The sequence below is a fragment of the Rhea americana genome, unplaced genomic scaffold (assembly GCF_003343005.1).
Source record: "Rhea americana isolate MKP2758 unplaced genomic scaffold, rheAme1 scaffold_65, whole genome shotgun sequence".
Taxonomy (NCBI): Eukaryota; Metazoa; Chordata; class Aves; order Rheiformes; family Rheidae; genus Rhea; species Rhea americana.
This window is the reverse complement of record NW_028186812.1, coordinates 1,356,687-1,371,139: the sequence shown is the minus strand read 5'-3', so window position 1 is coordinate 1,371,139 and position 14,453 is coordinate 1,356,687. Positions and strand designations below refer to the sequence as shown.

The 14,453-nt window shown below is 38.6% G+C and overlaps 1 protein-coding gene and 1 long non-coding RNA gene across 4 annotated transcripts in view; one reads left to right on the top strand and one right to left on the bottom strand.

Moving 5' to 3' along the window:
* The window catches only part of STARD13 (StAR related lipid transfer domain containing 13), a 305,799-nt gene that overhangs the window by 52,316 nt on the left and 239,030 nt on the right, over nucleotides 1-14,453 (top strand). The window lies entirely within an intron of this gene.
* The window catches only part of LOC146586796 (uncharacterized), a 28,303-nt gene that overhangs the window by 13,303 nt on the left and 547 nt on the right, over nucleotides 1-14,453 (bottom strand). The window lies entirely within an intron of this gene.

The following is a 14,453-nucleotide window of genomic DNA, read 5'->3' as shown; positions in this document are numbered from 1 at the left end:
CTCACAGAGAAACAGGGATTAGAACCTACCCTGCAGGGGCACTCCTAAGTAAATGTACTTGTTACAGACTGCAGAGGGATGCACTGCAGCAGATCGCCTGGTTTGCGTGCAGAAATAGGAGAATCTGTCACCTTCTGCACTCTGGGGAACACTGCCGCTTGCAGGCAGTCACAAAGAGCAAAGCTGGTGTCAAATCTAGTCTTAAACAGTTGTTACAGGCATTTAAGTGGTAATAGTTGAGCTTCTTGTTTCATACTAATTAATAAGCAGAGAAGAATCTGCAAAAACACTGAACAGTAAACAAGCACAGTGAAGATGTGAAAAACACAACCTGTGTATGCTGCCAATGCTGTTACAAGTGGAAGAAACACTGCTGAAAACAATTCATACAATGRTATCTATTAAAAATGTTCTTTCTTCTAAAGGCATACAGAATCTTTCAGTTCTGTATGGTACAAGATAGACGACACCTCTGTTCAATTTATGGACTCAGTACGGTCCCTCGGTTTTCACTCTTAGACCAGCCTCATACATATTTCCTGTGGTTTCTCATCAAATCTAAATTTGGCAAGTGCTCTTTCCTCTTTTCAGGGGCTGGAATCAGTGGTATATTTAATGCCTAAATATCTTTCTTAAAAGTAACTTTTATTTTAACTGAAGGAGCAAAATTTAAAACTACTTTTCAGGTAGGACAAATATGGAGTGATGTACCACTTCCTATGAGTAAGGGAGACAAGATGACCTAAACAGATATTTAAGATAGTATTCAGAATGAATAAAATTGACAGGATTTGGCCTTAAGACTGTAAATGCAGAGACCTTTGGAGGACACAGTCACATGCTCAGTATAATGTCACAGGACTTAGGATGTGTGCACAGTGTTGCGTTGTGTTCGTGGGGCAGCTGTGCCACCATGAGTAAATGGTTTACTCCTTCTGAGTAAACGCCTCCCCGTTTTATGTAAAACTGTAATGTTTCACCACAGGTGACATCTAAAGCAGACTTGCAAAAGCTCCGTGGATTGTGATGTTTAAAGCTAGACTGGTTGAACTGGAAATGATCACAGAAAACAGCCCTTTACTGCCAGGAAGATGGATGATCTGTCTTTTCAGTTTCTCTTTCTTTGATGATTGACTTATTTTCATTAATTTGCTTGTTCCATCCTTGTAGTATAGTTAGATGAATTTTACTCTCATTATACAACCATAACTGAGTGACAAGCTTGGTAAGTATAAGTTTAGACCATGTGAGTTTGGATTCCACCAGCTAGAATAATTGTTGAGATGTAATGGGGAATTTTCCATGATCTCTCTCCCATATTTTGTCTGATTCTAGCCTGTGTTTTCATTCTTTTCACAAATACCAGAAGTTCACCAAAGGAACAAGATAGAGAAAACAGATGTAGAAGAAGATAAATCCACCAAAAAATTATTCAAAGGCCACAATCTTTGTAGTTAGTTATTGATTCTTCAAAAGACATGAATTCTTCTGTATAAGTTACAAATATCTTAATCAACTAATCATATCCAATGAAAAGGGAATAAGAAAATTTTAAGATTTTGACAATGAACAAACTTGCTTCATTCAGATTAGATTGAGCTAATTCAATTTAAATGATCAAAACAGAGTGGCAGTCAGGTCTACAATTATAATCAGTAATTGGGCCTGCCAAAATAAGCTTCTTAGAGCTATATTTAGATTGCTTCAGTTGTGCTAAGTCCCTGTGCTTCATGTATTCATGTGCTCCCTGCCTTCCTTAGCCACTCTGAAGCACTTTTCAGAGAGGTACTTTGCTCTTTTCATTAATGAGGCACTAGAACTTGGGTGGAATTTAAGCTATCTGAAAATTGTTCTGTAATAGTCTTTTTTCTAATTCAGTCACACAAGAGCAAAAACTAGTAAAGAACTTTATCAGAGTAAAGCGCAGATTCTTCTCTCATTCCTCCCATTCTTTGGGCGGGATGAAAATTCTTCTCTTTACCTTATCAAATTGAAACTCCAAAGCTAGAGGAGAAGAAGAATGGTTGCAAACTTGCSATGACTTCTTTATGAGAAATAATACTGTTACTATTACATCCTTTTTGTTCATCTTCCACAGACATGGGAAGTCTACCCAGGTAGGAGAGCTGAGTGTTGAAGTAAGAGCTGCCAGGGAGAACTGAGCTTTGTAACTTCTTATTTCCATTGTGTGTCTATGGGATTTGCACTTTCTATATCTCAATCATACATTCTCTAGAGTTGATAGATGGAAACACTGTGAGTTGAACTTTGCAAAGTTTTAGCCTTTATGCTTGTTTTCTGACTGCCTGGGAAAGGAGTTAGAGAAAAACTGTTGCTTATTTTAGCAAAGATGCATTATCATCAGTCAATAAATAAACAAAATCAGCTATTAAAAGTCAGAAAAACGCTGGCACAGACTCTAATKATGAAAAAAGAAGAGCCTTTTATTAATTCCATAAATTGGAAGGACTAATGACAAAGATAGCATTTTGTAAACAGTACATTTTTCTCTAATCCTGCTATCCTTAATAACATAGCCATTTTCCATTCAGATATGGCATATCTTGTGTCGTATTTCTTAACATGACTGCAGGGAGCTACAAATTCAAATTTGCATCTTACTAAAATAGAAATCAGCTGCATGGCTGTTTCTAAAACAAAATTATAGASAGTTTGGAAAATACCAATACAATCAAGATATTTTAAGGATACACCATACTGAAAGATCATATTGATGTGAAATGGTATATTGGAATCACTTGGATTGCATGTATTCTATCAAAAGCATGTAGATAGTATCAAAATGACTCTCTCTTATCTCTTCAGTACAGCTGCAATGTTGCCTAAAGTATATTGCCCAAGGAGTACTTGAAAAACTGTTTAATGAAGCATGCATGATTTGTTGTTCATTACTAGAGAATTAAAAAAAAAAATCATGTGCCCCCAGAAAAAATGCACTTTCTTGACACCAGAAGATACCTCTCTTTCGAATCACAGGATTGTCTTCAGCAGGCATTAGTGGCTGCTGGATTGAGATTGGATGTATCATATGTGTTCTGTAAAAAATACCCTATAAACTGTTTTCAGTAATATTAACTTGGGCTCTGCCAAGAGCCTCCTGAAACTGTAACAGAGGGACAAAATCTGTTCTCTTTCAGCAAAGATCATAAGCAAACATCCATATGATATTTTCAGCTCAAAAGATTCAGAGGAGCTTTTTTGCAGCCCACCCTCCATACAGTTTGAAGTCATTTGTGGTGCAGAATATCCTCACTCTGCTACATGCACATGTACTATTGATATTGATATGCTATATAATAATTATAGTATATGGCATATATTATCTATATAGTWAGATTATGAGAAGGTTAAAATGCAAGGGAAATGTTAAAAAGAAAATGAGATAATGCAATCAAATAGAAGCCTCACCTAGATTTTTGAATTGCCTCACAAAAATAAGTTGCAGTTTGGTACTAAATTAAGCAGTATGAAAGTACAGGAGGTGAGATTATGTGAGTTACACTGCACAGTGTGAAACTCTCAGTCTATTCAAGTTAATGTGTAAAACTTTGGCTCTTTCAGTTTTTATAACATCATGAAGGCTCTTCAGGTTAGCAGTTTCAAAGTGTGGCTATTTGCCACTAGTGTCTGACAAAGGTTTTATGTTGCCGATCCTAATGGTAGCTATTTAATTGGGAAGATATTGTCCTGCAGCTGGATTTTATYGCACAGCCCCAGCATCGTGCGCCACACATTAAGAGGCTCTCCCTGAACAAAATTTTGGGAAATCCTGCTTTAGCCTGTTCATAAGTGTTAGTACATGTTTTATAAGCTTCAGGAGAAGAAATAGTCACTCCAGTCTTCAAAAAGGGCAAGAAGGAGGACCCAAGCAACTACAGGCCAGTCAGCCTCACCTCCATCCCTGCAAAGGTGATGGAACAGCTCATTCTGGATGTCATCTCCAGACATACGGATGAAAAGAAGGTGATCAGGAGTAGCCAGCATGGATTCACCAAGGGGAAATCCTGCTTAACCAATCTGATAGCCTTCTATGATGGAATGACTGGCTGGGTAGATGAGGGGAGAGCAGTGGACGTTGTGTACCTTAACTTCAGCAAGGCTTTTGACACTGTCTCCCATAACATCCTCCTAGGTAAGCTCAGGCAGTGTGGGTTAGATGAGTGGACAGTGAGGTGGATTGGGAACTGGCTGAAAGGCAGAGCTCAGAGGGTCGTCATCAGTGGCATGCAGTCTAGTTGGAGGCCTGTGTTGATGGTGTCCCCCAGGGCTCAGTAYTGGGTCCCATCCTGTTCAACGTTTTCATCAGCGACCTGGATGAGGGGATGGAGTGCCTCCTCAGCAAGTTTGCTGATGATACCAAGCTGGGAGGAGAGGCTGATACACCTGAGGGCTGTGCTGCCATTCAGAGAGACCTGGACAGGCTGGAGAGTTGGGCAGAGAGGAACCTCATGAGGTTCAACGAGGGCAAGTGCAGAGTCCTGCACCTAGGGAAAAATAACGCTAGGCACCWGTACAAGCTGGGGGCTGACCTGGAGGGCAACTCTGCAGAGAAGGACCTGGGAGTGCTGGTGGATGACAAGTTGACTACGAGCCAGCAATGTGCCCTTGCGGTCAAGAAAGCCAATGGTCTCCTGGGGTGCATTAGGAAGAGTGTTGCCAGCAGGTCGAGGGAGGTGATCCTGCCCCTCTACTCAGCCCTGCTGAGGCCTCATCTCGAGTCCAGTTCTGGGCTCCCCACTACAAGAGAGACATGGAGCTACTGCAGAGAGTCCAGCGTAGGGCTACAAAGACGATCAGAGGGCTGGAGCACCTGCCCTATGAGGAACGGCTGYGAGAGCTGGGCCTCTTCAGCCTGGGGAAGAGAAGCCTGAGGGGGGGATCTTATCAATGTGTACAAGTACCTGAAGGGAGAGTGTCAAGGGGAYGGGGACAAACTCTTTTCAGTTGTCCCAGGTGACAGGACAAGAGGCAATGGGCAGAAACTGAACCACAGCAAGTTCYGCCTGACTATGAGGGGGAATTTCTTCCCTGTGAGAGTGACGGAGTACTGGCACAGGTTGCCCAGAGAGGTTATGGAGTCTCCTTCTCTGGAGATCTTCAAGGCCCGCCTGGATGTAACCTTGTCTACCACGCTCTAGGTGATCCTGCTTGAGCAGGGGTGTTGGACTAGATGATCTCCAGAGGTCCCTTCCAGCCTCACTCATTCTATGATTCTATGATTCTAAATATAAGATTATACTCAGAAGGGCGACTATATGGCCTGTGTAACTGGGGTTTTGATTTTTTTGAGATATTAAGGCTCCTTCACTTGTTGTGTATTTCAGTACTTCAGAATCATATGACTACCATAAGGATATGGTGGTATTACTAATGCTATTACAAGAAAACATTAAAAAAAATGATGTACTTGTGGTCACTCTAAGCCTATGAAGTGAAAGAGGTGTATCAGGATTCTCCTTTACAAATATTCAAAAAWATCTGGGCCTGTGCCCTGTTAGACCACTCAAGTGTTTTATTTATCTCTGCAGAAGTAGACCAAAAGTCAACAGGAAAAAAGGCTCTTTCTAAGTCAAGACTCTAGTGAACTACATTCCTCTGGTAGAACGTGGGAAAACGGGATGGTATGGAACAGGCATCTGTGAGAGGTACAGACTGGGTCTTAGGTGTCAGGAACCACGAAAAACATGTAGAGATCTGTTAATCTATTTACCACTGAAATTAAGATATTCCTTCRAAGCGCAGAGGGAGATTCTGGATAATTTGTGGGATGGGTTGTAAGGGGAACAACTTGTGAAACTGGAGACTGGGGCAAAAGGTGAGGAGAAGGGGTTGTGTTGCATTTTCAAGCATGTTTGTCTAGTAGGTGAGGATTTTGTATGTTTTTAAGGTTCAGCAATAGAATTGCTGTATAACAAAAAAACCAAGATAGAATGCAACTGAATTAACAGTATGCTTCATAGGCTTCATATATTGTAAACTATTTCATAATATGGTGAAGTTCTTGGGATAGAGTAAGAAAAGTGAGTTACAAATTTCAACACACACTTAAGTCCAATTGAAAATCCACAGCACTTACCTAAGGCATTCTGGTGCTTTGGAAAGTCTTTCCCTGGTGACATTTGCTCAGTTAATAGAGTTAGCAGCATTAGGACCTCTCAGTCCTTCTGTGTGTAGAATTTTAATTAAACAGTGTTAGTTTGGTATTACAAGGTGTATTTCCCAGGTAGTACCATGGGATCACAGGCTCTGTCATGTGATTTGACATGTCCAGGTATCTACCGATCCATTTGGTCCTGCCACATAACTAGCACACATGTAACCAGCTCTCTGTGTGAACTGTGAGGTCCATGTTTGAAATTAGTTCAGGGCAACTTAAGAATTAAGATAATGTGGTGAATGCCATAAAAAATTTAGATTGATAGATCTGATATTTCACTTTCAGACATTTTTGTGTGCCTGTTTTCTGTAAGAGAGAATGACTTCAGCCTCAAGCCTTTTCCTACTGATAGCTCCAATTACTGAATATTTTAAATTGCAATAAAAATGAGAACAGACTGCTCCTACCTGTTAAAGTTCCCCAGACTATGGATGCCTCATCTGCCGTCCAAATTAAATGCCTTGCTCAGTTTTAAATTAGTTTCAAAAATAAGACTTTTGCAGTCCAGCTAAGGCAAATCTCCTCTGAAGTAGTTTGGATTTTTCCAGAAATAAAAAGGAGAGGACATTGAGGCCAGCTGGTACATTTGAAATGTTTTTATTCCAGAAACTAACTTTAGTAAAATCTTGCTAGACTTTTGGATTATATTACTGGTCTCTCTTTATTCATACTTYCTGTGGATTCTGAATTTCCCTGACCTATAGTCTACTATATTGGATTACTATCCAATGTTTAAAAAATTGGGTCTGGAATAAGAAAGTGTTTGAGTTCTAAAGATTTAAGAGCATATTTATGCTGTTTTTCAGTGAAAAATCATCTGCTTTGTTGTAATCTTTGTGATGATATGCTATATAATCTATTTTAAGTTTTTACAGTTGTTATTTATTGTTCCATTTCAAACAGTAAAATGGTAAAATTTCACTAGTTCTGTAATAAGGATTTTGTGCTCAGGCAAAAGCCTCTGCAGTTAGTCTAAGGACTGATTTACTTAAATTAAAATATCAAGAAAACCCTCCTAAAACTACCAAAAAATAGCAGAATATAAAACTGCAACTTGTATTAATTTCATTCCACAATACACGCATCATATACCAAAATCAAAAGGTATGCAAAACCAGCAACTTGAAGAAAGAATACACAAATTGACCATGATAGCAATATATAGTAGAAATAAGCTGCTTTCTATGAACAGCATGTTTGACCAAGAGCAGTGCCCATACTGACAGAAAACGTAGGTGTGCAACTAAACACATTTACAATGGTTGAAAGAGGCCTGCTAACCGCTGAGAGTTCACCTCAAGATCRTGCCTGAAAGACAAAAGATGATTAACTATAAATGATTACCCTCAAAGACAAAAACATTTCACAGATCTTGTTTTTTAAATAAAAAATCCAATACTAGTTTTTAAATAGAAGTTCCAATGTCTCTCTTAAGCAATTACATTTGATTTATATTGTACAAAACACAAAATGGAGGGTTATCTTGAGTTGTCTGAGCCTTGAGAAACTTAAGACTGTAAGGACTGAACAGCTTTAGTCCTACCTCGAGGAACACAYATACAAGACGGTTATCACACTGAGGTAAAAAGAAAGAATGCTAAAAGAAACTGAAAAAGCAAGCATCAGTGGGAAACCCCCAGCACTTTAAGCAAGCAGGCACAAACTCAGTTCTTTCTAAGGTAAAGGCAAAAGTGCATTGTCTAYGGTCAGAGTGATTCTGAAGCCAAACTTTTCAGACAAGACAAAGCATGCATTTTGCATGGGAATGTCAGGACAGCAAGAACTAAGATTGCCACTGCAAGGTTCTCATATAACAGTATTTTAAATAAAAGCCTTTCCTGTAAATACAAACAATTCATCATGGCATACTCTACAAGAATAGTAATACTTGCTGTCATTTGGGATGCATATGCATTTACAGTTTTTTACTCAGATCAACTTCCATGTATAATGCTTCCACTTTTGTTCAAAGTTCTTACTAAAATGATGAGTTTAAGTTRCATTAAATGGAATGGCGATATCTAAGCAAATAAAGTATAGACTGGACCTTCTGGTACTTCCTGTCAAGCACTTCTTTTCTAATTCAGAAGTTGTGCTCAAACGCTTGCAAATGCTAATGAGCAGTCACAGAAGCAGCTCAGGGCACTCAGCATTTAAAATGAATAYGTAGGAGCTGCAAGCATGAAGTTGAAAACAGGACAAAATTAAACAAGGAAAATTTAGCTTATGCATCAGAAAAAAATAGTATATACTCAAAATAAAGGCAAATAAAAATATTTCAGATTTACAAAGAAAGTTATTATTTTTAAKTTTGTGTTTACTCCAGTTCAGGAAAAAACTCCACAAACATTRAAAATTCTCTATGACAGTGAATGATTCCTCAGCCTGGGAGTACTATGCTAAGAGCCTCCAGCAGCTTGCTAGGTGGGCTACTGAGAAGCATGTACAGCTTACAGGTAAAGGTAYTTTCCTCAAAGGAATGCTGTCAAAATTAAACTGTCCCCAAAAAGTAATTCAATTTTGATTAATTGATAAATAACAATTTTTTTGAAAAAAAAAATCACACTCCCAAGTAAATAGCTATATCGCTTTGGCATTTTAAATATGAACGTATCTGGGGTGAGTTGCCAGTAGCCTGGTTTCAACCTTGTCGGTCCAGTTTTGCACCACCACAGCTAAATTATTTATTGATGCACATGTATCTGTGCTCTAGCCCATTTCCTGCCCCCCCCCTTTTTTTGAAAGGCTGGCAATATTCCAAGGGGACTATAGACTATACAGAGATGAGCAGCACTGGAGAAGAAGTAGGAGAGCTTGCCCTTGTTTTTTGAGATTTCTGAGATTAAAGTTCAAGTGTTACATTAAGACACATCTTAAAATATAAACTATTACTATTTCCAACTTTCATCATAGAACTTTTAGCATGAAAGCTAACGCAGCACATAAGACCTTCTCTGCAAGGAGGTATTTAAGCCTCCTTTTGCCTCTTAAGACATATGCCTCTTAAACCTGCACATCTCACAATTCTAGATTATACTGCATTTTGATAGGAAGATTTTGCATATTATTGCTATTGGTAAGTCTCCTGCACTTCAAAATAAACTTTTTAAAACTTGCTTGAGGCACATACTTGGAGGAACTGAGTGAAATCCTAGACATCTTGAATAAGGCTAGAAATTGTTTGTTTTCAGTTATTTGCCAGAATTATGTCAACAGATTTTTCTACTTGGATGTTTGTGGTTTTTTCTTTTTTTGTTGAATTGTCTCCTGTCACATAGAACTGAAGTATATGTAAATATTACAAAAATATCGCTGCAAATAATCATTCTTCTGGAAGATTTTTTTCCTCTTTCTTATAATCCCCTTTGTAACTCCAAATAATAGTGTTTTTCTACTCATGTTAACAACCATTACTTTTCCAAATATTAATAYGGAGCACAAAGTATCCTACCATGGATTAACAGAATTATTAAATGCTTTCAGTTATTGCACTTGCCTTCATGAAGAGTCAGGTAAATGCTCTGACAGTATTACTTAATGTTACTGACGATATAAAGCGTATTAGAACTGCAAGTCAGTAAYGGTTAGGCTAAACCTCTATTTGATAATGCAGACACTGGGACAGGCTCATGCTTTCATGTCTCAAAACATTTTTACGAGCGTTTGTGTCTTGAAGAGTTTGCAAAATCCTGTGGGTTTATAAAAGCAGTTGCTATAAATCATTCCTCTCATCCCCTCTCATGCCAGCAGAAGATATCTGAAGTAAGGCACAGGAAACATGTCTGTACCTTAAGGTTCCTGTAACAATAGTAGTTGTTACTGTGCCCATCATACTCTTTAAAATAAAACTGAAATGCCTGTGACAGATTTTTTCAGCTTCTAGGTCATATTCTCCAATCTTTATGATAAAATATTTACATGGTATAAGCAACACATTTACATGCTCTGGACATACACAAATGATTCTTTTCTTCCAAGAATGATGCCTAAGGCTACTCTATCAAAGYTACTTTTCTCCACAACTGAAATAAAACTGATTTTTTATCAGAAAGTGTTTTTATAKTTTTTAACTGAGTTATCTTTTTCCCAAGTTAAAAAGGACACATTAAAAATCTATAACCACTATTCTGTTTCTCAGTTTATGACTAAAAAAAGCAATGAGAGATTCTCCATGAAGTAAGATACCCAGGGTGAACAAAGTAACTCAACATTATGCAGTATTAATGGAACATTACCACACATGTGACTGTTACACACATATTTATTTTTATTCTAGCAAGACAGGACTTGAACTGTTTATATATATCATGAAAGTTGTTTTAATTGTTTAAATGGTATTTAGCTCTGTGTTTTTCATCTTTGGAAGAAGAAATGTAGTTAAAATTCTGAAATCTTTGGACAGATAACTACCATTAACAATTAACAATACAAGGCAAAATACATACTATTATTAATACTATAATTAATAAGGGATTTAGAGAAATACCCATAAGCAAACTTCTGCATGAGTTGATGATCTTAAATTTGGCATTTAAACTCTACTTAATTCCTTCAGCTTCTTAGTTCCTGCATAAGGCATGAGTATTCTTGCCAGAGGAAAGAGCATAAATTGCAGTAGATTACTAATAGCAGCCCTCCTGCATTGCAGATTTTAGCATAGGCAGATACCAAGAACATACATCTTAGTTTACCAAAGGCTGGGGGGAAAAGTGCAAAGACGTGATTTGYAAGAAGTGTCATTGGTATAGCCGGTGCTCCATTAAAAGCTTTATCCATAGGTCAGTATATTTCTCTAGGTTGAAAGCTTTTGCTGGTTTTAGCTATTATTTCTAATGAAGAAGAGCTATCAAGTCCTCCATCAAGTAAATTTGTAAAGAAAAATACATTTATCAGCTTTAGATAGAGAGGAGTGAAATCCAGTCTCTATAATTTGAGCAATTAATTTTCATCTGCATTTTAGGTATGTAACTATGCGTGGTTACCAGTGGCGCCTTGTGGTATGGACTTGCTGCTCTCATAGTTTAATTCCCCTCCCATGGAAACTGGGGATGTGGGAGGAAGAAGAAGACAAGAGGGAACAGGAGTGGAGATGGTGCACATCTGGTCTTGTCTCAACATGGAGTTAAGACATACACAGAGTATTACCYGAATCTGGGTGTTAGGGAATGCATCCAGTGCTCACATGATAGACTAAGAAATCTGTCAAATCAAGCACCTAAATTCCTTATACAGTCAGAGGAAAAGAGGCTGGTATCTTTGAAAACCTCCAGAGGGAAAGCCCATCTGATTAAGCATAGGCATTTAAGAGATTTAGCCAATGAAAAGAAAAAAATGTGCCTCTTCAGTTATCTCACTCACTTATGAAAATTTACACAAGATTTGCTGCTCTGATCAGAGTCATTACGTCATTTTGATAAGCTTTGTAATAATTGAAATGTTGAAACCCMTAAGCCCTCTCAAAACAGAGGACACAAAGTATCAAAATAGAACTACGTAAATGCACTGTAAATACCGTTTGGAACTAGTTTTATCTAGGGGTGTGTGTGTGTGTGGTGGTATTTCTCATTTCAATAGTAATACACCCAACCCTACTTCCACCTCCCTTTAATACTGGACACAACCAAAAAAAATAAATAAATACAAAAAAAGAATTCTTTTACAGTTTCTGTTAAACTGTACCTTTGGGTATAGATACCTTTAGATTATTTCCCCATTCCTAATGATCTTTTTCCACAAAATGTTATCAATGATGTATGTATCTTTACACAAAAAGAGAAGCCATTTCCTGCTTATGAAAGAATATAGAAGTACAGAATGAGAGACACAAATCCTATAAAACCAACAGATCAGAATGGAACAACCCACCATCCTCCTCACAATGTATATTTCTTCAATTTCTTTACCAGGAATTAATTGCCCTTTATGAAGAAACCTCTTTGAAATCAAGTGTCTGCATGTAGGAAGTAAAAATTTATTGTCCTGCTGTTTCTTCATAATTCACCTAATCATCTCAGGGTGATTATCTTGAAAAGCCAAGAATTGCTCCCAAGTGTTTTTCAAATTTAAGATTACCACAGCTGACATTCTGCAGAACTAATGAACTCTGGTCTCCTGCACCCTCCTGACACATGCACTTCAGTAACTCATGCTCCCCAATCCTTCTGTCTTTTCTGACGGTATTCCAGCCATTTCCCAGAATTCTTTCTAATTTCCAGTTTCCATTTTTAACTACTTTCTCCACACTTTCCCATGTCTCCTGTATTTCCCTCTCCCCAGAATGGCCCTGGACCTTCCATATGAGTCTGATTTGGCAAGAGACAAAYATATGCTATATTTTTGCTGACTGGCTAGTTGCCTGGCACATGCTGACTGGCAGCTGCTCTGAGTGGATATRAGCTGATACCGCCTCATTTTCAGTTTATTGTGGGAAGTCATTTGAATCTCTTGTATCCATCCAGCCACAATTTTTTATTAAACTTTGAAATTTGACCTCTGAAATTTCTTCCCTTCTTTCAAATTGGCTTGAAACTACCAAAAGGATTCAAAAGTTACAGGGGGAATGCCACAGTAGTTGAGTAAGCATGAGGACAGAACAGTGTTACTGTGTTCTTTTAAGCCATCAGGCCAAAAAAAAAATAGGGAAGGTATGAAAGCATTATTTAAAGTATTATTACTTTAAATACTGCTATCAATAAATACAATGGAAAAAACTGTTAAAAATACATTTAGCATTTTAATTAAGACTATAAATTCAAATAACTTAGAAAAGGCCTACTACAAGAAGTAAATGAAACTAAATTATCCTGAAGGAAAAACTGAGCATTGAGTTTTAAGCTATTTAAAATTATTTGGAATGATACAGTCCAATATGTTTCAGGTTAATTTACCAAAAAAGGACAGAAACCAGAGTTTCATTTATTATGACATGTATTGAATCAAGTCACCAAAGACCACAATTAAGATCCCCTGGCATTAGGAAATGTACAGTAGCATAATTCAGGCTTCAAAGTCTCGATTCTCTGTTCTACCAGTTTCTCCTGAGTGCCATTTGTGTGGTCAGGTCAACGCCGCAATCTGAGCCTCCAAATCCAGATCTGATGCGTTGCCAGACCTCGCTCTTGGTAATTACAGGAACTACAATTATGGCCTGTCTTTGGCTTCCAGTATCCAGGATCTATATCTCCCTGCCCCGTATCTTTCCCTTTCACACCCCAATTATAATGAACTTTGAAGAGAAAGTGTTTCGTAACACGAGAGAGATCAAAAAATGAAATTGTCCAAAATAATCTGCCCCAATAAGGTTCTGTTTAATATGTCAAACCAAGTGAGTGAGCAAAGCTTACATCCCTTAGGAAATTATGTTTTAGACATGTTTCTTTTGACCATGTCCTGAAATCCAAGGAGTCTGAAGAACTGTATCTTTTGCTGGAGGTCACCTTTTGTATCCAGGTATCAGAGCTCAGCTCAGACTGTCTGACCACTGACAAAAGCAATCAACTATAACCAAGGCAAATCACAGTAGAATGAAATGGTTCAAACAAAAATTCTGATCCCCAAAAGAGCAGTGTACTCTGACAGCTAGTGTGGTCTAGCTTTGAAAATTTTGATAAGTTTTACATTTGTAACTAATAATGCCAAAAATTATACATTCAGTTCCTATTATTCATAAGACTATCTAAATCATGTGAAATTAATCAAATCTGATATTTGACATAGTTTCCTGAGGTTGAGCAGAATCAGCCTTGACTAAATCAACCTTATTTATTCTGACATCTCTTTCCAATTACCAGAAAGGCAGACTGTCCATGTAGAGCATTAAAGATTTAAATTTCAGAAACGTGTACATAAGTATCTAGACATGGAATTAGCCATTTTCTAGGTATAGCGTTTGCGTGACAGTAACTTTGAACCTTAAGAGCAGCATCTTCCCATCAGTGCACGTAACAGCACAAACATTTCTAAAAACCCGGCTGCTGTAGACACAGGTCTCTTCCAGCTCTTGTGTAGGAACCGCTCCTCAATCCGGCCCCTCGGGGCGCTTCAGCCAGAGCGTCCCCCTCAGACAACGCCGGCTCCCCCCCGCAGGCGGGAGCCTCGCCACAGCGCTCACTCTCGCCCTCTGGAGGCGGCTGCCCTGAGGGCAGCGCCCCCGCCAACGGCTGCCCGGCGCGGGGGTGGGGGAGAAGAGCGGGGCCGTCAGGGGCTCCCCAAGGCTCGCCGTGCCCTCACGCAGCGACGGAGGAGCCGCCTCCGCGGGCCCGGGCGAGCCCTTCCC